Source organism: Myxine glutinosa, chromosome 3, assembly GCF_964187855.1.
Source record: "Myxine glutinosa chromosome 3, kmMyxGlut1.1, whole genome shotgun sequence".
Taxonomy (NCBI): Eukaryota; Metazoa; Chordata; class Myxini; order Myxiniformes; family Myxinidae; genus Myxine; species Myxine glutinosa.
This window is the reverse complement of record NC_136263.1, coordinates 188,940,169-188,963,454: the sequence shown is the minus strand read 5'-3', so window position 1 is coordinate 188,963,454 and position 23,286 is coordinate 188,940,169. Positions and strand designations below refer to the sequence as shown.

The following is a 23,286-nucleotide window of genomic DNA, read 5'->3' as shown; positions in this document are numbered from 1 at the left end:
AGGGAGAAGGATGTTCTCTTGGTATGTTCTTCATAACATTTGTATGTTCTTCATAACATTTGTATGTTCTCTTAGTATGTTCTTCATAACATTTGTATGTTCTCTTTGTATGTTCTTCATAACATTTGTATGTTCTCTTAGTATGTTCTTCATAACATTTGTATGTTCTCTTTGTATGTTCTTCATAACATTTGTATGTTCTCTTCGTATGTTCTTCATAATATTTGTATGTTCTTTTCATATGTTCTTCATAACATTTGTATGTTCTCTTTGCATGTTCTTCATAATATTTGTATGTTCTCTTAGTATGTTCTTCATAACATTTGTATGTTCTCTTAGTATGTTCTTCATAACATTTGTATGTTCTCTTAGTATGTTCTTCATAACATTTGTATGTTCTCTTAGTATGTTCTTCATAACATTTGTATGTTCTCTTAGTATGTTCTTCATAACATTTGTATGTTCTCTTAGTATGTTCTTCATAACATTTGTATGTTCTCTTAGTATGTTCTTCATAACATTTGTATGTTCTCTTAGTATGTTCTTCATAACATTTGTATGTTCTCTTAGTATGTTCTTCATAACATTTGTATGTTCTCTTAGTATGTTCTTCATAACATTTTAATGTTCTCTTAGCATGTTCTTCATAACATTTGTATGTTCTCTTAGTATGTTCTTTATAACATTTGTTTGTTCTCTTTTTTGAAATCAGTGTATTGAAATGTATGGGAAAGAACCATTCCCACGTAGTTTGCGATTGATTAAGGCAAAAACGTTTTTCTAGCCATTTGCGGAACCAATAGATTCCGGCCAATAAGTGAACAGGACGCCTCCAAGTACTACAAGGGAGATTCTGAGACCCTGAAGGATGAGATCAGTGAGAATCATTGGGAGGAGGAACTCAATGATATGAGCACAGAGGAGGCATGGGGGTTGACAGGATGGCCGAGACCTACAGGTACCCACACTTTTCTCTAACCTGTCTTGCCTGGGTTATAAACTGTCATCCCGGTGTTTCACGGGCAGGGTGAGTCATCGATGTGTGCGCTGTCCCTCGGATGGACGTTAAACTGGGTGTCCAAGCTGCCGCCATTGGTTTGTGGACGTTAAGGCTCCCAGTCCCAGGGTCTTTTATAAAGAGTCGCTGAGGATGCAGATTTGACCTATCGCTCAGATGTAAAACGTAAACTGTTCAGCCTGGCGGAGGTATGCAGTCTACCGAGTGACGTTCCAATTCACCAAGTTTCGCCCGAATCCGTTCACCAAAATCTCATCAAATCGTCCTTTTCGCACAACCAACGAAAGCGTGCGAAGCTCCGCCCAATTCTCCAGCCAGTCAAACAATCCAGCCAACCAAAAGCACCGCAGCGTGTTAAGCTCCGCCCAATTCTCCAGCTAGCCAAACAATCCAACCAATAGTAAGAACCACAGCGTACGAAGCTCCGCCCACTTCTCCAGGCAGTCAAACAATCCAACCAACCAAAAGAACCACAGCGTTCAAAGCTCCACCCAGTTGTCGAGGAACTAAATGGGATGTTTTTTGCGCTCCGATAAATCTGCGATGTAGAAATAATCCGATCGTTGTGTTCATTCTTCTGATTATTTTAATTGCTGTTGTGGTGGAATCCGGTTCTCCTCGTAAACGTTATTTGTTATTCGAAGTCGATACATAAGTAGCTCCGGCATACCTTGACGCTTTGTCGGAGATCGTCACAGGGACGTTGAGAGCTCGAGGGTATTTCGGTGTATTTTTTACACTTTGAGAAAGTCCACGTACGGTGTATTTAATTCGACAAGATGCCTCACAAGAGAACTAGCTTATGGAGTCTGGTTCGCTCTTACGGAGGTGTCATCGGTTGAGGTAATAACGTGATGCCGAGTACTTGGAGTGTCGTGAGTATCGCGAATGTTAGATGGATTTTGTGATCCCTAACCCCCCCCCCCCCCCCCCCCAGAGACGTTGGAAAGCGTCACGTGACCGTCCTAACCTGGGATACCTTAATCACGAGAAACTTTAAAGCATTTTTTAAATCAAGGTAATTACCTTCACTAAACGGTTTAATTAATACTTTTTTTAAACTCGAGTTCCTTGTGTGTTAGACGGTATTAATGGTGTTTTGTTATAAATAATTTATTTTGATTAACGGAAGTTGTTCCCTCCATACAATGGAATTTCCGTTTTCCGTTCATCACCATGAATGGCATCCCGTCGTTAACTGTGCACCAAGTTTAGCTCCGCGCTGAGTACCGTGGTACTTCAAGTTTAAGGTGTTTTTGTTTTCAGTCGATTGTTCTGGAATCTCGATAAACATTTTAAAGGTATGCACGGTGAGTGAATGAGTGAGTGTGCTTCGCACCTGTGAGGAGGACGGGCTTGTTCGAGGCCGGCAGCTGAAGCTGAATTTCACGGCAGCTGAAAGAGCTGCTGAACAGCAGCTGAAGGAGCAGATCTGGAGCTCTTCGCGCCCATTTCAAAAGTGCTGAACGTGCGGCGGGCGGATTCGATGAAATCGCGTTGGAACGTTAGGTTTTTACGTCAGCAACAGGTTCGTGCGGACGGTGTCGCCTTCTGTGAGTGAAATGTTCTCGTTTTGTTTTCGTTTCATTCGCACAGTTCATTTTTCCGTCTGCCTTCATCACGTCACGTTATCACTGCGTGGTTTTTTTGCGGAGTGATAGAAACTCAAAATCAAATGGTTCGAGATGTAATAACGTTTTTTTTCACTTTATACGCGATTTGCTGTGGAAAGTAATTGTTCTGTTACAAGGTTAGCCTCCGTTTTATTATAGTTTGTGGGAGTATGTGTGACTAGTTCGTTATATCCTGTGGAGATCCATGTTTGTCCGGTCTTAGCCTGTGGCCTTGTTTCCTAGTCCTACGTCATTTGTGTATTTTATCTCGTCTGTTGTTTTTGGACGTGTTTATTTCTTGATTCATTGGGTTTTCATGAGCGACTTCTGATGATTCCACAGATGCCATTTAATGGCGGTCAGGTGATGAGAAAATTTTATTAATTAATCAGTTGAACTGCTGCTTTTTTTTTCTTTTTTTTTTTTTCTTTTTTTTTCTTTTTTTTTTTGTATACAAGATCGAGGCTCGTGAAAGAGCGAACATTAATCACACAGAAAGACAAACCGACACATAAAACATATAACATCGGGAGCGGTAGACAAGATGGGGAGAGAGGGGGAAGGACACAAACAACATTTGAGAGCAGGGACCGAGAGACATGGAGACATCGAGAGATCTGAGAGAGGGCGAGGGCTTTGGGGGGGGGGGGGCATGGGAATGGGGCGGTGGGAGAGGTATAAAACATATGGACACTGCCAGGACTTCCAGGAAAGAAGTTGGAATTTCAAACAAGGTGGATCTGGGGTGAATTAGCGGGGGTAGAAAAGATCAAGGTTTTGGATGGGGGAAGATAAGAGATGGTGGTGAACAGCTGTTTTAAAGACCTGGAGGGAGGAGTGGGATTGAAGGGAGTGAGGGAGTTTGTTCCAGAGGCGGGAGAAAAGAGGAATGAAAGAGTGAAGGTGAGCAGAGAGCCGAGATTTCGGCAGTTTAACCATCAGAGGGTTGCTGGCAGATCTTGTGCGACCTGTAGGAATATTTGGGGGACAGAGCACAGAGAGAGCTGGGGGTGCAAGGCCGGAGAGGAGTCGGTAGAAGACAGAAAGACCACCTACCTGCCTGCGGTGAGTGAGTGAAAGGCCCTCAGAGATAGCTTCATCGCGGGAGATTCCAATAATTCTGAAACCTTTGGTTTCAACAGCGTGAAGCCGAGCTAGGTGTGAGGCAGGAGCACCGGCCCATAGGGGAGAACAGTATTCCATTGAGCTGCGGATGAAAGCCTTGTATGTGGTGAGGAGCTCAGGTGTGCTGAGGAAGGACTTCGCACGACGGAGGATGCCCAGTCGGCGACTGGCTTTGGAGGCCAGCTTGGAAATGTGGTTTTCCCAAGAAAGATCATGGCAGATAGTGAGACCCAAAATCTTGAGCGACAGAACTTCTTGGAGAGGATTGTTGAGAAAGTAGATGGGAGGGTTGTCCAGTCGATCTTTTCGGAGAGACATAGTAAGAGTGTGAGATTTGTCAGGATTGAAAGACATGTTCCACTTGTTTGACCAGTCTGTGATTTTGTCCAGGTCTTCAGAGAGTGAGGAGGCAGCAGACTGCCGATCTGAGGGAAGAGAATGGAGCGGCAGAGAGTGGAGTCATCAGCAAAGAGATAGAGAGGATTTTCGAGAGAGTCAGAGAGATCATTGATGAAGACCAGAAAAAGCACGGGGCCCAGAACACTGCCTTGGGGAACTCCAGCCTGAACAGGAAGAGGAGATGAGAGAAACCCATTCAGGGCCACACGTTGACGACGACTAGAGAGGAAGTCCGCCAGCCATGCGTGGAGATTTCCATGGATACCAAAGGAGGAGAGTTTGGTGAGCAGAGCGGGGTGCCAGACCGTGTCGAAGGCACGTGATATGTCGAGGGAGACAGCTCTAATTTCCTGTTTGGCATTGAGGACCTCCATCCATTGTTGAGACAGCAGAAGCAGCATGTCCAGAGTAGAGTGACCTGGTCTGAAACCAAATTGATGATCAGAGATCAAGCCATTGGAGAAGAGGAAAGATTTCATATCCGAAGCAATGATGGATTCCATGACTTTGCTGATAATTGGGAGAAGGCTGATTGGTCTGTAGTTGCTAGGATCTGTTTTTGCACCTTTTTTTGTGCAAAGCGGTGATGTTGGCTGATTTCCAAGCAGATGGCAGTTGACCTTGAGCAAAAGAGAGGGTGAAGAGAACAGAGAGAGGGTGAGATAGAGCAGCAGAGCAGGATTTTAGGACCCGTGGGCTGATGCCGTCGGGTCCAGTTGCAGAATCAGAGTCGAGGGTTGACAGAAACTTTTCCACCTTGTCAGGAGGAAAAGACATGGAGTCCAGGAGCAGCAGGGTACGACTGGGTATGGTGGGTACAGAGAGCAATGGGTTTGGGACACAAGATTTAGAGGGAAACACAGAGTTGAGGCATTCAGCTTTTTCACGTGCGGAGTCAGCTGTGTAGCCGTTTGAGGTAAGGGAGGGGATGGAGGGGGAACAAACACCAGAAACGGATTTGACCAGACGCCACCAGGATTTGGAAGAGGGAGACAGATAAGAGAGTTCGGTCTTGAGAACGGAGAGATATTGTTTCCTGGCTCTCCTGAGGGTGGACACACACTTGTTTCGGGCTTTGTGAAAGGAAATGAGATTTCCTTCCGTTGGATTTGCTTTCCAGGAGACGAAGGCAAGTTGTTTCTGGGCAACAGCCTCACCACAAGATTCCGTGTACCATGGACGGGAGGAAGGGTATGACAACTGAAGACGAGATGGGATAAATCTGTGCATGAGAGAGAGCAATTTACTTTGGAAGAATTCCCAGGATGAGTTGATGTCAGAGGTGGTAGAGATGGGAGACCAGTCCAGATGATTGATGGCTGCTTGAAGACCGTGCCAGTTGGCCTGAGTGAAATGCCAGACTCGTCGACGCTGAGCAGGCTCCCTGAGGATGGTCAGAGAGATGTCCACTTTAACAAGGACATGATCAGATGATCCGATCGGAGCAGAAGAAGAGCAGCAGACATTTTCAGGGAAGTTAGTCATAACCAAGTCCAGAAGAGAAGATGTTTCGTTGACTGAGATCCGGGTCGGGAAATTGACAGATTGTGTCAGTCCCAGTGAGTCGCAGAAGTCCTTTGCTGAGGAGCCATGGCTGGTGAGAGAGGTACCCACACCCAGCCAACTGGCATGATGACAGTTGAAATCACCACATATGAGGAAGAGAGAGTTGGGATGAGTAGGTAGAAGTTGGTCCATATCATCAGACAGCGAGATGTAGATGGAGTCATCACTGTTTGGTGGACGGTACAACACACATATGAACAAGAGGTGGGAGCGAAGGGGAAGCCGTAGCCAGAGGTATTCCTGGGGGTGAGGTGGAGAGAGTGCAGTGCAGGGCGAGTGAGGAAGAGAGTTTTTGATAAAGATAGCAACCCCGCCTCCAGGACGAGGCTCAGGTCTATCATACCGGAGGAGGGAGTAGCCCGGGAGAGATACTATGGAATCAGAGACATCATAAAGGAGGAAAGTTACTGTTAAGCAGATCACGTCTGGTTTGACAGAAGCAACCTGTATGGAGAGATCAGTTAAGTTTGAACGAAGGCCCCGGATATTTGAGGTCCATACCGTTAATGAAGAGGAAGGGGGAGCATCAGATACAGAACAGGGGGGAGGAGGGGTAGGGTAAGATGTGGAAGAGGTGGAAGAGGTAGGGAGAGCTGTTGAAGGTGTGTCAGAGATTTCAGAATAGCTCGGAGAAAGGGAAGGATGGGGCGGACAAAAGGTTTGATGGTGATTGGGTGAGCCACAATGAGGTGTTATTTGAGGAGGGGGAAGAGCGAGGCAGAAGGTTGGGGGAGATGGAGGTGAGAGTTTGAAGGGGGAAGAAGCAGGGAGGACGCTTTGAGGAGGGGGAGTGAGAGGGGGGAAATTGAGAAGCAATGAGGGTGGGGAGATTTGAAGGGGAGGGGTGAGGGGGGAGTTTGGGAGGGGAGGGACAAGGGGAGGGATTTGAAAGGGATGGGATATGGGGAAGATTTGGAGGGGAGGGGTGAGGCAGGAGTCTAGGAGGGGAGGGGCGAGGGGGCATCTTGGCGGGGAGGGGTGAGGGGGTAGTTTAGGAGGGAGGGGGCAAGGGGGGAGATTTGAAAGGGATGGGTGATGGGGAAGATTTGGAGGGGAGGGGTGATGGGGAAGATTTGGAGGGGAGGGGTTATGGGGAAGATTTGGAGGGGAGGGGTGAGATTGGATTTTTGAAAGTGTACGATTTATGGGAAACGAACATTTATTGCAAAATGAGTTTCTTGTGACCTTCGAGTTAAAAATACGTTTAAGGACGCTGGATGGAGGATGGAGTGCAGGAGAGTTTAGGGAATGTAGAATGTAAGAGAATTGCTCAACTCAATTCCGCAGTTACAATTTTGAAATTCGGCTCAGGTTAAGATATTGTAGGCCAAACTCAAACTCTCTTCTTCCCTTCCCCTCACACTTATCTTGTCCCAACCCCACTCCACCAAAACATCCCCTCCACTACCCTGCCCCATCAATCCCTTCAGCCTCCCCTCCTTCACCCGCTTCCACCACTCTCCCCTTCATTCATCCCCTTCCACCCCCCTTCCTTTCCACCACTCCACCCATCCACTCCACTCCACTCCACCCATCCACTTCACTCCACCCATCCACTTCACTCCACCCATCCACTTCACTCCACCCATCCACTCCACTCCACCCATCCACTCCACTCCACCCCATCCACTCCACTCCACCCATCCCCTCCACACATCCCCTCCACACATCCCCTCCACACATCCCCTCCACACATCCCCTCCACACATCCCCTCCACCCATCCACTCCACTCCACCCATCCCCATCCACTCCACACATCCCCTCCACCCATCCCCTCCACCCATCCACTCCACCCATCCCCTCCACCCATCCACTCCACCCATCCACTCCACCCATCCACTCCACCCATCCACTCCACCCATCCACTCCACCCATCCACTCCACCCATCCACTCCACCCATCCACTCCACCCATCCACTCCACTCATCCACTCCACCCATCCACTCCACTCCACTCCACCCATCCCCTCCACCCATCCCCTCCACCCATCCCCTCCACCCATCCCCTCCACCCTTCCCCTCCACCCTTCCCCTCCACCCTTCCCCTCCACCCTTCCCCTCCACCCTTCCCCTCCACCCTTCCCCTCCACCCTTCCCCTCCACCCTTCCCCTCCACCCTTCCCCTCCAGCCTTACCCTCCAGCCTTACCCTCCACCCTTACCCTCCACCCTTACCCTCCACCCTTACCCTCCACCCTTACCCTCCACCCTTACCCTCCACCCTTACCCTCCACCCTTACCCTCCACCCTTACCCTCCACCCTTACCCTCCACCCACTCCACTCCACTCATCCACTCCACTCCACTCATCCACTCCACTCCACTCATCCACTCCACTCCACTCATCCACTCCACTCCACTCATCCACTCCACTCCACTCATCCACTCCACTCCACTCATCCACTCCACTCCACTCATCCACTCCACTCCACTCATCCACCCCACTCCACTCATCCACTCCACTCCACTCATCCACTCCACTCCACTCATCCACTCCACTCCACTCATCCACTCCACTCCACTCATCCACTCCACTCCACTCATCCACTCCACTCCACTCATCCACTCCACTCCACTCATCCACTCCACTCCACTCATCCACTCCACTCCACTCATCCACTCCACTCCACTCATCCACTCCACTCATCCACTCCACTCCACTCATCCACTCCACTCCACTCATCCACTCCACTCCACTCCACTCATCCACTCCACTCCACTCATCCACTCCACTCCACTCATCCACTCCACTCCACTCATCCACTCCACTCCACTCATCCACTCCACTCATCCACTCCACTCCACTCATCCACTCCACTCCACTCATCCACTCCACTCCACTCATCCACTCCACTCCACTCATCCACTCCACTCCACTCATCCACTCCACTCCACTCATCCACTCCACTCCACTCATCCACTCCACTCCACTCATCCACTCCACTCCACTCATCCACTCCACTCCACTCATCCACTCCACTCCACTCATCCACTCCACTCCACTCATCCACTCCACTCCACTCATCCACTCCACTCATCCACTCCACTCATCCACTCCACTCCACTCATCCACTCCACTCCACTCCACTCCACTCATCCACTCCACTCATCCACTCCACTCATCCACTCCACTCCACTCATCCACTCATCCACTCCACTCCACTCATCCACTCCACTCATCCACTCCACTCATCCACTCCACTCATCCACTCCACTCATCCACTCCACTCATCCACTCATCCACTCCACTCCACTCATCCACTCCACTCCACTCATCCACTCCACTCCACTCATCCACTCCACTCCACTCATCCACTCCACTCCACTCATCCACTCCACTCCACTCATCCACTCCACTCCACTCATCCACTCCACTCCACTCATCCACTCCACTCCACTCATCCACTCCACTCCACTCATCCACTCCACTCATCCACTCCACTCATCCACTCCACTCATCCACTCCACTCATCCACTCCACTCATCCACTCCACTCATCCACTCCACTCATCCACTCCACTCATCCACTGCACTCCACTCATCCACTCCACTCATCCACTCCACTCATCCACTCCACTCATCCACTCCACTCATCCACTCCACTCATCCACTCCACTCCACTCATCCACTCCACTCATCCACTCCACTCATCCACTCCATTCATCCACTCCAATCCACTCCACTCATCCACTCCACTCTACTCATCCACTCCACTCCAATCCACCTCACTCCAATCCACTGTCGTACAGCTGTAGAAGCAGCTTAAAGACTTCTCGTCAAAGACTTCGCAATGTAAGAATTAAGAGGCTTCACTTTATTCAAAGATTTATTCAGTTATTGCGGAGAGAACCCGACTCTTATACATTATACTTTTACAAAAAAAACACACTACGACGCGTCGACTCGAAGGAAATTCTCTGCCCAAGCTTTGCGCAGTGTCCCTTTATATGAACGAAGTCTCTTTTGATCTTCTCCGGGTGGAAGCTTGGGTCACCACGGGGTTTGCCAAAAGGCAGACCGTGTGGCACCCCTTCCCATCTGTTTCCTATCATGGAGTTACTGAAGTGGTTTAAAAAAGATTGTGATCCCGTGAAGATAGGAAAAAGGTAATTGTCCAAGCCAAAAAGTCAACGTTCCCTGACATGTTCAATCTCAGATAATGAGCTCTTGTGCTCAGGAGAGAGCTGGGCCAGCACTCTGCCCCTGTGCACATCCACAGAGGTGAAAAGGTCATCCCACAGATGGCAGATTGTCGTTCTGTTCCATATTCACTCCCTTCAGTATCCCATGCTAAAACTGAATGCTTTATACACAATTTAGTTCTCACATCAAAGAATGGAGTCTGTGCAATGCAATTGAAATGCCGGCGATAACTCGCCTGCTCTTAGCCTGTAGAAGTCTTTATAATTCTACACCACCCTTCCACTCCACCCTTCCACTCCACCCTTCCACTCCACCCTTCCACTCCACCCTTCCTCTCCACCCTTCCTCTCCACCCTTCCTCTCCACCCATCCAACCCATCCAATCCACCCATCCACTCCACCCATCCACTGCACCCATCCACTGCACCCATCCACTCCACCCATCCACTCCACCCATCCACTCCACCCATCCACTGCACCCATCCACTGCACCCATCCACTGCACCCATCCACTGCACCCATCCACTCCACTGCACCCTAACCCATCCGCTGCACTCTAACCCATCCGCTGCACTCTAACCCATCCACTGCACTCTAACCCATCCGCTGCACTCTAACCCATCCGCTGCACTCTAACCCATCCGCTGCACTCTAACCCATCCGCTGCACTCTAACCCATCCGCTGCACTCTAACCCATCCGCTGCACTCTAACCCATCCGCTGCACTCTAACCCATCCGCTGCACTCTAACCCATCCGCTGCACTCTAACCCATCCGCTGCACTCTAACCCCTCCGCTGCACTCTAACCCATCCGCTGCACTCTAACCCATCCGCTGCACTCTAACCCATCCGCTGCACTCTAACCCATCCGCTGCACTCTAACCCATCCGCTGCACTCTAACCCATCCGCTGCACTCTAGCCCATCCGCTGCACTCTAGCCCATCCGCTGCACTCTAGCCCATCCGCTGCACTCTAGCCCATCCGCTGCACTCTAGCCCATCCGCTGCACTCTAGCCCATCCGCTGCACTCTAGCCCATCCGCTGCACTCTAGCCCATCCGCTGCACTCTAGCCCATCCGCTGCACTCTAGCCCATCCGCTGCACTCTAGCCCATCCGCTGCACTCTAGCCCATCCGCTGCACTCTAGCCCATCCGCTGCACTCTAGCCCATCCGCTGCACTCTAGCCCATCCGCTGCACTCTAGCCCATCCGCTGCACTCTAGCCCATCCGCTGCACTCTAGCCCATCCGCTGCACTCTAGCCCATCCGCTGCACTCTAGCCCATCCGCTGCACTCTAGCCCATCCGCTGCACTCTAGCCCATCCGCTGCACTCTAGCCCATCCGCTGCACTCTAGCCCATCCGCTGCACTCTAACCCAACCCATCCGCTCCACTCTAACCCAACCCATCCGCTCCACTCTAACCCAACCCATCCGCTCCACTCTAACCCAACCCATCCGCTCCACTCTAACCCAACCCATCCGCTCCACTCTAACCCAACCCATCCGCTCCACTCTAACCCAACCCATCCGCTCCACTCTAACCCAACCCATCCGCTCCACTCTAACCCAACCCATCCGCTCCACTCTAACCCAACCCATCCGCTCCACTCTAACCCAACCCATCCGCTCCACTCTAACCCAACCCATCCGCTCCACTCTAACCCAACCCATCCGCTCCACTCTAACCCAACCCATCCGCTCCACTCTAACCCAACCCATCCGCTCCACTCTAACCCAACCCATCCGCTCCACTCTAACCCAACCCATCCGCTCCACTCTAACCCAACCCATCCGCTCCACTCTAACCCAACCCATCCGCTCCACTCTAACCCAACCCATCCGCTCCACTCTAACCCAACCCATCCGCTCCACTCTAACCCAACCCATCCGCTCCACTCTAACCCAACCCATCCGCTCCACTCTAACCCAACCCATCCGCTCCACTCTAACCCAACCCATCCGCTCCACTCTAACCTAACCCATCCGCTCCACTCTAACCCAACCCATCCGCTCCACTCTAACCTAACCCATCCGCTCCACTCTAACCTAACCCATCCGCTCCACTCTAACCTAACCCATCCGCTCCACTCTAACCTAACCCATCCGCTCCACTCTAACCTAACCCATCCGCTCCACTCCACTCTAACCTAACCCATCCGCTCCACTCCACTCTAACCTAACCCATCCGCTCCACTCCACTCTAACCTAACCCATCCGCTCCACTCCACTCTAACCTAACCCATCCGCTCCACTCCACTCTAACCTAACCCATCCGCTCCACTCCACTCTAACCTAACCCATCCGCTCCACTCCACTCTAACCTAACCCATCCGCTCCACTCCACTCTAACCTAACCCATCCACTCCACTCTAACCTAACCCATCCACTCCACTCTAACCTAACCCATCCACTCCACTCTAACCTAACCCATCCACTCCACTCTAACCTAACCCATCCACTCCACTCTAACCTAACCCATCCACTCCACTCTAACCTAACCCATCCACTCCACTCTAACCTAACCCATCCACTCCACTCTAACCTAACCCATCCACTCCACTCTAACCTAACCCATCCACTCCACTCCACTCTAACCTAACCCATCCACTCCACTCCACTCTAACCTAACCCATCCACTCCACTCTAACCTAACCCATCCACTCCACTCTAACCTAACCCATCCACTCCACTCTAACCTAACCCATCCACTCCACTCTAACCTAACCCATCCACTCCACTCTAACCTAACCCATCCACTCCACTCTAACCTAACCCATCCACTCCACTCTAACCTAACCCATCCACTCCACTCTAACCTAACCCATCCACTCCACTCTAACCTAACCCATCCACTCCACTCTAACCTAACCCATCCACTCCACTCTAACCTAACCCATCCACTCCACTCTAACCTAACCCATCCACTCCACTCTAACCTAACCCATCCACTCCACTCTAACCTAACCCATCCACTCCACTCTAACCTAACCCATCCACTCCACTCTAACCTAACCCATCCACTCCACTCTAACCTAACCCATCCACTCCACTCTAACCTAACCCATCCACTCCACTCTAACCTAACCCATCCACTCCACTCTAACCTAACCCATCCACTCCACTCTAACCTAACCCATCCACTCCACTCTAACCTAACCCATCCACTCCACTCTAACCTAACCCATCCACTCCACTCTAACCTAACCCATCCACTCCACTCTAACCTAACCCATCCACTCCACTCTAACCTAACCCATCCACTCCACTCTAACCTAACCCATCCACTCCACTCTAACCTAACCCATCCACTCCACTCTAACCTAACCCATCCACTCCACTCTAACCTAACCCATCCACTCCACTCTAACCTAACCCATCCACTCCACTCTAACCTAACCCATCCACTCCACTCTAACCTAACCCATCCACTCCACTCTAACCTAACCCATCCACTCCACTCTAACCTAACCCATCCACTCCACTCCACTCTAACCCATCCACTCCACTCCACTCTAACCCATCCACTCCACTCCACTCTAACCCATCCACTCCACTCCACTCTAACCCATCCACTCCACTCCACTCTAACCCATCCACTCCACTCCACTCTAACCCATCCACTCCACTCCACTCTAACCCATCCACTCCACTCCACTCTAACCCATCCACTCCACTCCACTCTAACCCATCCACTCCACTCCACTCTAACCCATCCACTCCACTCCACTCTAACCCATCCACTCCACTCCACTCTAACCCATCATCCCATCCACTTCCACCCCCATTAACCCTCCGGACGGTGTTCAGCCCTTTATTTAGTTTCCGCACGTTTTGTGTGAGGAACGAGGTTGTTGGCCATAGGAATTTAGTACATTTGTTAAACACCATAAAATGTGGGCAATCTTATTTTCCCAGGGAGGAGAGAGTCGTATACTCCTCCACTGCCCTGCCCGATACGTGGCCATCACCAAGGTGGTTTTTTTTGTTTGTTTGTTTTTATAAATACCAGTCAGTGTAAGTTATTTCCCTTCTTTCTCCCTCCCTCCCTCACTCACTCACGAGTCACCTCGTTCTTCGGCAATGCTTGTAATGGAGGCACAATTATAATCTCACTTTACTATACGAACAATGCAACGGTGTTTCATTTTCGGCCTGAAGAAGAATTTATCAAAAGTGAAAACATGGGGCTTCAGTAATGGGGCCTCTCTTGCGTCCATCCCGAAGAAAACTCGCCTCGTCGGAAAGCTGCGTACAGAACTCTAAACCCCCTCGATTCGTGTGTGTTTGTGTGTCTTCTGATGTGGAAAGTGATGTCCCAAAATGATCGTCATGGCCCCTGAGTTGATGAGGCGAACTACAAATAATCCGGAATAATTCCGATGTTTCAAAGGAACGCCATGTTAAGGTGTATTGAGCCACTTAATAGGACCTTCCATGGCATTCGAATTCCAAAATAAATTACAACATTGTAACAAAGCATGTGTTAATTAACACTGATAATCTATATAATAATAGCGTAAGGACTCGACTTTGTTATCCCTTTTACGCCGCACCCAGTGACCCGATGCCCACGGCACTAATGCATTTACGATCTAAGAAACGCGCTCTTTGTTTATCACGTACAGCCACACTCGAAAAATCTGAATTAGTCGACTTTGGGGCCAAAAAGCATACGATTAACGGCCGATACGACGCCATCTTACGACGCCATCGTATTGGCGTCTGCTGGGCGAAGGCGATGCGAGCCGTCCGCTGATTGGACAGTCGAGTGGTGTGAACATGGCTGGTGTGAACCAAATGGTCTTTTTATTCCCTTGAACATTTTAAATTAGGATATATAAGGAAACGTCTTTATCGTCATTTTAATAAAGTTAAATGGAGTGACGTTGCGATACTCGGGGTGCGTTACATAAATCCTCGTAACTCAGAGAGGTGTAGCAGGTGGCGAGACGTAACACTCCCAGAATGGCGCTATGCCGATTCCTATTACGAATCCATTCATTTTTCAAAAGTATATCGTAGCGTTGTCATTTAAGTAGATTGCAATAAATACGTTCTTCATATACGCACTCTTCATTCTCATCTTTCTTCCTAACTCTTACTCGGACAAGGAAAGCCCCTATGCCATCCATAATGGTACACTCTATCCATACACCACGTCCTCCCTTCCGTGGATGTTCCACGGGCATGGCCATGAACAGGCTAACAGTGCTGCAGTGTGCGTGCCGGAGTGCCAGGTAACGGCTGTGCCAAGGGATGGAGTGTCGGAGATTATAAAAAGGATCTTTCATTTTAGGGCGTGTATTTTAGGGTAAACTGTGACGGAGGATCAAAGGGGTGAGAAGGAAACAGAGTAGGGTAAGGGTGGGGGTTCGGAGGGGATCGATCATTAGAGAGCCACAAAAAGGAGTTCTATAAAAGGTTTACCATTTGGCGCGCTTTCTTTCCCTCCACCACCAAAGGTGGATGGAGGTTGTGTTTTCACCCCCGCCTGTCTGTGTCTGTTTGTCTATGAACAGGATATCTCAAAAAGTTGTGGATGGATTCGGACGAAACTTGGTGACCGGGTTAGGTATATGATGAGGATGAATTGATTCAATTTTGGTGAAGATTCGAATCCGGATCCGGATACGGGAATTTTTAATTTATTAAGCGATTCATGACCATTGAGAGATGGGGCCCTAAAACGATATATAGCATATTTCAAAAAGTTGTGTACGAGTTGGTTAAATGAGTTGTTTAGATGACAAGAACAAGCAGATTCGATTTTGGTTCATGTCGGATCCAGATCCAGCCTATCAGTGGATACGAATCATAAAATGTCCACCTGCCGGAGGTATGCGCTCTACTGAGTGCCACCACTGAGTGGACAATCCAGAGCATGCATTTGTGCCGGTGTCGGCGATCGTTGTGCATATACGCACTCTTCATTCTCATCTTTCTTCCTAACTCTTACTCGGACAAGCAAATCCCCTATGCCATCCATAATGGTACACTCTATCCATACACCACATCCTCCCTTCCATGGATGTTCCACGGGTTTCGGCTAGTAATAACAATAATAGTAGTACAAATTGGCAATGATAATAACGAACGTATAATCTGCGTCCTGGCCCAAGCACAGCTGGCTTGGTGAATGGCAACCTAATTAAGGCTCAAGCAGCACAGCAGGCAGGTGTGCTGCAAGGTGTGCTGCAAGGACATGAAGATAAATGAAAATTTATCTCCCACGCCGGGCAGGGCGGCGGTGGAGGGAGTCGTGGACTCCCTCCACATTCCCACGAGTTGCAACAAAATACTGAGTATACACAAGTAAATATCTAAAATATGAGCTCTGAGGGCGAATTATGGCATTTGGTACTTTTTGCAACTTGTGATTAATTTTTTCACCCAACCCGATAATATTGTTGTAGTAAATCGGCCTCTCCAACTTCAGGGAAGGTTAAGGGCCTAATTATTCACGTCGCGACCTGCAGGTGGAGCTTTGTGTGTTGCGATTTATCCATCGAGCGCTCCTCCACCCCCCCCCCCCCCCAAACTTTCTTTCCTCCTCGACTGCCCTGCCCAACTCCCTCCACCGCCGCCCTGCCCGACTCCCACCACCGCCGCCCTGCCCGACTCCCTCCACCGCCGCCCTGCCCGACTCCCTCCTCCGCCGCCCTGCCCGACTCCCACCACCGCCGCCCTGCCTGACTCCCACCACCGCCGCCCTGCCCGACTCCCTCCACCGCCGCCCTGCCCGACTCCCACCACCGCCGCCCTGCCCGACTCCCTCCACCGCCGCCCTGCCCGACTCCCTCCACCGCCGCCCTGCCCGACTCCCTCCACCGCCGCCCTGCCCGACTCCCTCCACCGCCGCCCTGCCCGACTCCCTCCACCGCCACCCTGCCCGACTCCCTCCACCGCCGCCCTGCCCGACTCCCTCCACCGCCGCCCTGCCCGACTCCCTCCACCGCCGCCCTGCCCGTCTCCCTCCACCGCCGCCCTGCCCGTCTCCCTCCACCGCCGCCCTGCCCGTCTCCCTCCACCGCCGCCCTGCCCGACTCCCTCCTCTGCCGCCCTGCCCGACTCCCTCCTCCGCCGCCCTGCCAGACTCCCTCCTCCGCCGCCCTGCCCGACTCCTTCCACCGCCGCCCTGCCCGACTCCCTCCACCGCCGCCCTGCCCGACTCCCTCCTCCGCCGCCCTGCCCGACTCCCTCCTCCGCCGCCCTGCCCGACTCCCTCCACCGTCGCCCTGCCCGTCTCCCTCCTCCGCCGCCCTGCCCGTCTCCCTCCTCCGCCGCCCTGCCCGGCTCCCTCCTCCGCCGCCCTGCCCGACTCCCTCCACCGCCGCCCTGCCCGACTCCCTCCACCGCCACCCTGCACGACTCCCTCCACCGCCGCCCTGCCCGACTCCCTCCACCGCCGCCCTGCCCGACTCCCTCCACCGCCGCCCTGCCCGACTCCCTCCTCCTCTACCCTACCCTCCCCCCCCCTCCCCCTTTTTGATTCCGCTGCCCGAGACAGTTGGGGAAGCTAGGCCGCAGAGGAGTCTATAGAAGACAGACCACCAACCTGCCTGCGGTGAGAGTGAAAGGCCCTCAATCAGCTTCATCGTGGGAGATACCAATGATTCTGAAAGCTTTGGTTTCTGCAGCGTGAAGCCGGGCTAGTTGAGGCAGGAGCACCAGCCCAGAGGGGAGTGCAGTACTCAATCAGGCTGTGGATGAAAGCTTTTAAAGTGGTGAGGAGCTCAGAGGTGCCAAGGAAGGACTTCGCACGACGGAGGATATGCCCAGTCGGCAAATGGCTTTGGAGGCCAGCTTGGAAATGTTTTTCCAAGAAAAAAAGGTCAGAGCAGATTGTGAGACTCAAACGCTTGTGTGACAACTTTTCAGAGAAGATAGTTGAAAAGGTAAATAGGGGGGGGGGGGGGGGGGGGGGAGGGGTTCCACACGGTCTTTTCCGAGAGACATAGTGAGTGAGATTTCAGGATTGAAAGATTTGTTCCAAGTGTTGGAAAACAAGCTTGTGATTTTTTTTTTTTTTTTTTTTTTTTTTTGCCTCGTGCAGAGATTGAAGAGATTGCTGCCTGCCGATCTGAGGGGTGAGAGCGGGGGTGGTAGAGGGTGGTGTTGTCAGCAAAGAGATAGAGAAGATTTTTCAGCGAGTCAGATCATTGATGAAGATTAGAAAAAGCACAGAGCCCAGAACCTTGAACTTTAGGAACTCGAGATTGGACAGGAAGACAGAGAAATCCATGGAGAGCCACACGGAGACTATGACAGAGGAAGAACGAACGCGAGCCATGAGTGATGGTTGTCATGGATACCATTGGAGGAGAGTTTGGGGAGCAGTGCGGGATGCCAGACTGCATCGAAGGCACGAGATATGTCAAGGGATACAGATCTGATCTCCTGTCTGGTATTGAGGACTTCCATCTGTTGAGAAAGGAGAAGCTTGTCCACGGTGGAGTGGCCTGGCCTGAATACAAATTGATCAGAGATAAAGTCCTTTTTTATTTATTTATTTTAATTTTATTTTATACAAGATCGAGGCTCGTGTAAGAGCTGAAAGCCATTGGAGAAGAAGAAGGATTTAACATCATAAGCAATGATTGATTCCATGATGTTGCTAATGATTGGGAGCAGGCTGATTGATCTGCAGTTGCAAGGATCTGTTTTTGCACCTTTTTGTGTAAAGCGGTAATGGTTGCTGATTTCCAAACAGATTGCAGATGACCATGAGCAAATGAGAGGGTGGATAGAACAGGGTGAGGATGTGATAGCGCAGCTGAGCAACTTCTGAGGACATGTGGGCTGATGCCATCTGGTTGCAGAATCAGAGTTGAGGTTTGACAAAAACTTCTCCACCTTGTCAGGAGAGAAGGACACAGAGTCCAGGAGCAGTTGGGTTCGACTGGGTAAGGTTTGGAGTTTTCAGGAAATAATTTGTAGTTTTCAAAAAGCAGTTTGTCCAGTGATGCTTCAGATGTGGACAAATAGTTTGTCAAGTGATATTAAAACATAATGCTAGAAAAGCACTCGGTAGAGCACATACATCTGCCAGGCTGAACAGTTTTTTTTGTATCCCACAGATAGCCCGGATTTGGTTTCGGACCTGAACCAAAATCTAATCGGCTTGTTCTTGTCACCTAACCAATTCGTCCACCAAGTTTAGTCATAACTCGTCCATAACTTTTTAAAATATCATGTTGTATATTGGTTTTTGCCCGATCTCTCTCTCAATGGTGAAGAATCACTTAAAATTAAATAATTATCGTATCTGAATCCATATTCCGAGCTTCACCAAAATCGAATCGATTAGTCCTTGTCACACACACAACCGTTCCACCAAGTTTCGTCCAAATCCGTCCATAACTTTTTGAGATATCCTGCTATATATCGCTTTTGGCCCCATCTCCCAATGGTGAAGAATCACTTTCAAACAAGAGAAAAATGACCACAGTGTGGTCACCAGCTGCGACGTGTAGAATCATGAGGATATCCGTTGCAATATGTTCTTACCTCATACCAACGCACGTCCGAGTGTGTGCACATGCGCTATTCAATAAGGCACCCCAACAACAAGAACAACGCGGTCCTCTCATAGAGCTGCTCGTCGCAGCTAAAAATATTACTAGCCGGATCCATATTAGTCTAGGGCGATTAGTAATTTCGTGTTTTTTGTTTGTTAAAATTGATTTAGCAATGGATTCTGCTTCAGAATATTATAGAGATGTAAAAAAAATAGGGTTCCATTTTTTCTTTTACGTCTAATAGGTAGTAATTCGAAGAAATCCAAGATGGCCGCCATAAAATTTGGAAAATACACTTTTGTGCATATCTTTGTATCTAGATATCATATAAACATGAATAATATGTCCTTTTATATGTTTTCAGACCCAAGGAAGCCATATCTGCCATTGTTTTTACAGAAAAATGCAAGGAAATTAAAATAGTGGGCAATATACCAGCCAAAATGGAGACGGCCGTCGTGAAATCGGATCGTATAATTTCCCAATTAGAATCGATTCAATAAACAATCTTCACTGATAACATTTATTTTGAATACACACACACGCACACGCACACACACACACACACACACATGCACACACATACACACACACCTAAACATAAACGATGAATGAACATAAACGATCACATAAACGAATGCCTCATTCATCCTCATCCATATCTATCACACGCGGTTCATTGATGTTTGCTTTGTTGTTACAACTGTAACCCACACACCCACAAACTTCAGTACAAGGAATATTGTTATTGCGACAGCTACATCTTCCCATACACCCTTTCTTGCACCCACAGTTCACGAGATTCATTATTGCTTCTGGGGCTGGAGGATTCAGGCATCGACTTGGGGCATAAACCCCATCATCCGAAAGTAACTGCCAACCATACTCGACAGGTGATGGAAGGGACGGATGGCTTTCTGCTGCCTTTCTCCATATCATTGCGATATAATGTGCTCGCTGAACGTGTAACTTTAGCGAACCAGTGGTAGGTGGAAGACTCTCTCCCTCAGCAGCACGGTTGGAGAATAAGAACCAGCGAAGCTCGTTTACTTTCGTGTGAACTTTAGACTTGTACAGCAGACAGACGAAGCGTTCCAGCTGGGAACACACTTCTGGTGACGGATCAGTTTGTCCCAAAGACTCCAGAGCCTCCCATATCTTGTTGTCACATGTCATGAAGACCTTAAAGCACCAGTCCTTGCTCCTGCCAGCGAACCTTCCAGACATGTCACTTCCCGTGAATGCGTGGAATCCAAGTATTGCAGACGCACGTTTCTCTCCTAGCATGCCATGAATAGGTTGGACTGCAATGCTCCTCCTCAACTTTCCCTTCCCAGTGAAAAACCTCGTAGCAGGTGGTAGATCGTGAAATCTCTGAATCAGTAGGAGGAAGATATCGGTATCTGGCGAATCAATGATAACTTCTGCATCTTTGTCGACTGTGAGAGCATGCAGAATTAAGAGTGTATCGGCCTCTTCTTGGCTGTGCGTGAGTAGACTGTCTGGAACTTCAGTGTTGCCCGTGGTCTTAGTTCCTGATGTCACCATGAACTTCTTCAACTTGTTTGGATGAGCCTTGCTGTAAGATAGACACTTCACAGCCAAGTACTCTGTAAGCTCTGCCTTGGTCTTCACATTGGAAAGGAAATCTTTGAGTGAAATCTTCTGGATCAATGTACTATCCCTGACGTGATAGTATGTTGATTTCCCCTTTGTCCTCTTTAGGCGCATTTTGTCTTTCAGTGAGTTATCGATGTATCGGTCGAATACCAACCTCACGTCATCATAATGCACGGCAATATTTTCGAGGCGTTCAATGAACGATTGAGCAAAGTCACTGCATGTAATCATTTGTTCTGTTTTGGAGATCCCGTTAACAAGAGCCATGCCATCAATGATTATCACTCTATGGCGAGAAGTAGTCTCGTTTTCATTGATCACTCCTGATCTTGTGGTTGTGTCTGGGTTTTGGCTGATCTGAGAGGGTTCCTGCAAATTTTGGCTTGAGATTTCATAGTCAGTTGATGGGTCATTAGTTTCTTCCCCAGCGTGTGCTGCTGCATCATTCAAAGCGGCAATTCCCGCGTCTTGATGCTCATTGATTTCTGTCGAAATAGGTTCTCCTGGTGGATCATGTACATCCTGCTCTTCAGGCTCAGCCAGATGCTCAAGTTGACGAAGGATTTTTGCCTTGTCGTATGCCAACAAGAGGGATCCATCAGATGCAAATAAAGAACGTGGAACGATGCCAAATTCATAGGTGCCAATACATTCTTTCAGGTCGAGCTCTGGTCGGCTCCGTGAGATAACGATGAACCTCTGCAACAATCCTCGCTCTTCTTTGACTTTGATCAGCTTGTCGCCCGATCTCACTTCTGTTGTGGCATTCGAACTCTTGAATGTTCGAAGTTTTCTTTTCGTCATTTTGTCCCACACAGAAAGTTTTCCCTCAGCTAAACGATCTGTGGCAAATTGCTGGAACATCTGTTGTCCGATCTCGTCGCGCTCTAAGATGTCGCTGGACACTTTTTCATTCATGACTTCTTTGGTGAGCAGGTTGTAGACCTCGTCTACTTCCTCTTCCATAAATGGATCGCCATGTTCACGGAACACCCTAGAAAGCTTGGAGGCATGGCTCATCACCCGGGAAAGCTTTCCCCCCGTGATTTCGTGGTGTTGTTTTCTGCTCTGGTTTTCACCAAGACCATATCCCTCCGCAAACTCGTGCAGTGACTTTGACAGCTCAGGTGCAATGAGGAAGAACTTGTCAAGCGCCTTCTCATTTTGAGTTATCCCTACGATTCCTCCAATCACCTTCAGTGTACGGTTTTCTTGCTCAATGCCATGGTCTGGGGCTATTGATGTGAAGCCTGCCAATCCTTTTGTCACACAGAAGTTCCCTTTCATGAATTCCCTCCACAGTTCTGGGTGCTGCTTTTCAGTCTCCTGCATTGTTGAAATGTAGAGAGGGAGCAACCGAGCATAGTTTAGATGATCGTGAGCGAAGAAGTACTTCGTGAGAGACTCGATGCTCTCCATATGCAGCAGCAGATCACGTTGTCTTGTACTTCTAATGAACAGAAGGATAGTCTCAAACTGTTTCATGTAGTTCAGGATGAAGCGCTGTATCTTGTTTGTGCTGACCTCAAATTGTTCCAGTTTTTTGGTCATATCTCTGGACTCCATCATGGCCAATGTTTTTTTGAGAATGTCGCATAGATTCTTCTCTGGCTCCATGCTCCCGCTGATGTCTCTCTGATATGCCTCTCCCAGACGAACAGATGACTCGTTCAGATAGGCCCTTTCTTCAGGTTCCATTGCCAGGAATCTCTGGAAGTACAGGTTGTACAAAGCGATCAGTGTTACCATGTGTGCCTCCAGAGCTCGATACAAGTGCCTCCCATTTAGTATTTGGCTCACTGTGGTTGGCGAGAAAAGTCCAGCCTCGACCCATGCCTGATCAATTCCACTCCCTTCCACGTATTTTCCTAATGCAGCTAAGGCCCAAAACACAACATGTAGCTCACCAGGTCGGAAGAGGAATTGCTTCCTTGATGGCCTCGCGTTCCACCCACAGCTTCATCGCCAGGTCGTATAGCTGCAAATCGAGAGTCATGACTGTGATTGCCTCACTCCCCATAACACGAGTTGTGATGTTGTGAGCTCTCATCAGACCCGTGTACAGTGTATCATAGTCTGTAGGAGGCGACCTTATCAACGGAGGAACGAGAGCAACATTGGTCTTCTCACTGGACGAAGATAGCAAGGAATTGAAGGCTCCCCACGTCCCCGGAGCTGTGAGTTTGACGTCAACTTCTCCTTCTTCCTCGAAGTTCAGGCATCCAATCATCCAGGTCATATCGGTTTTCTTGTTCTTGTCTGTCTCGGGTTTTGATGTGAGC

At 49.6% G+C, this 23,286-nt stretch overlaps 1 protein-coding gene across 1 annotated transcript in view; it reads left to right on the top strand.

Moving 5' to 3' along the window:
* The first annotated feature begins 1,573 nt into the window (after positions 1–1,573).
* LOC137422956 (uncharacterized) overlaps positions 1,574–23,286 on the top strand; it is a 243,066-nt gene continuing 221,353 nt past the window's right edge. The window contains exon 1 of the mRNA XM_078773645.1: positions 1,574–1,861. The gene's annotated coding sequence lies outside the window, so the exon portion shown is untranslated. The remainder of the gene's footprint in view (positions 1,862–23,286) is intronic.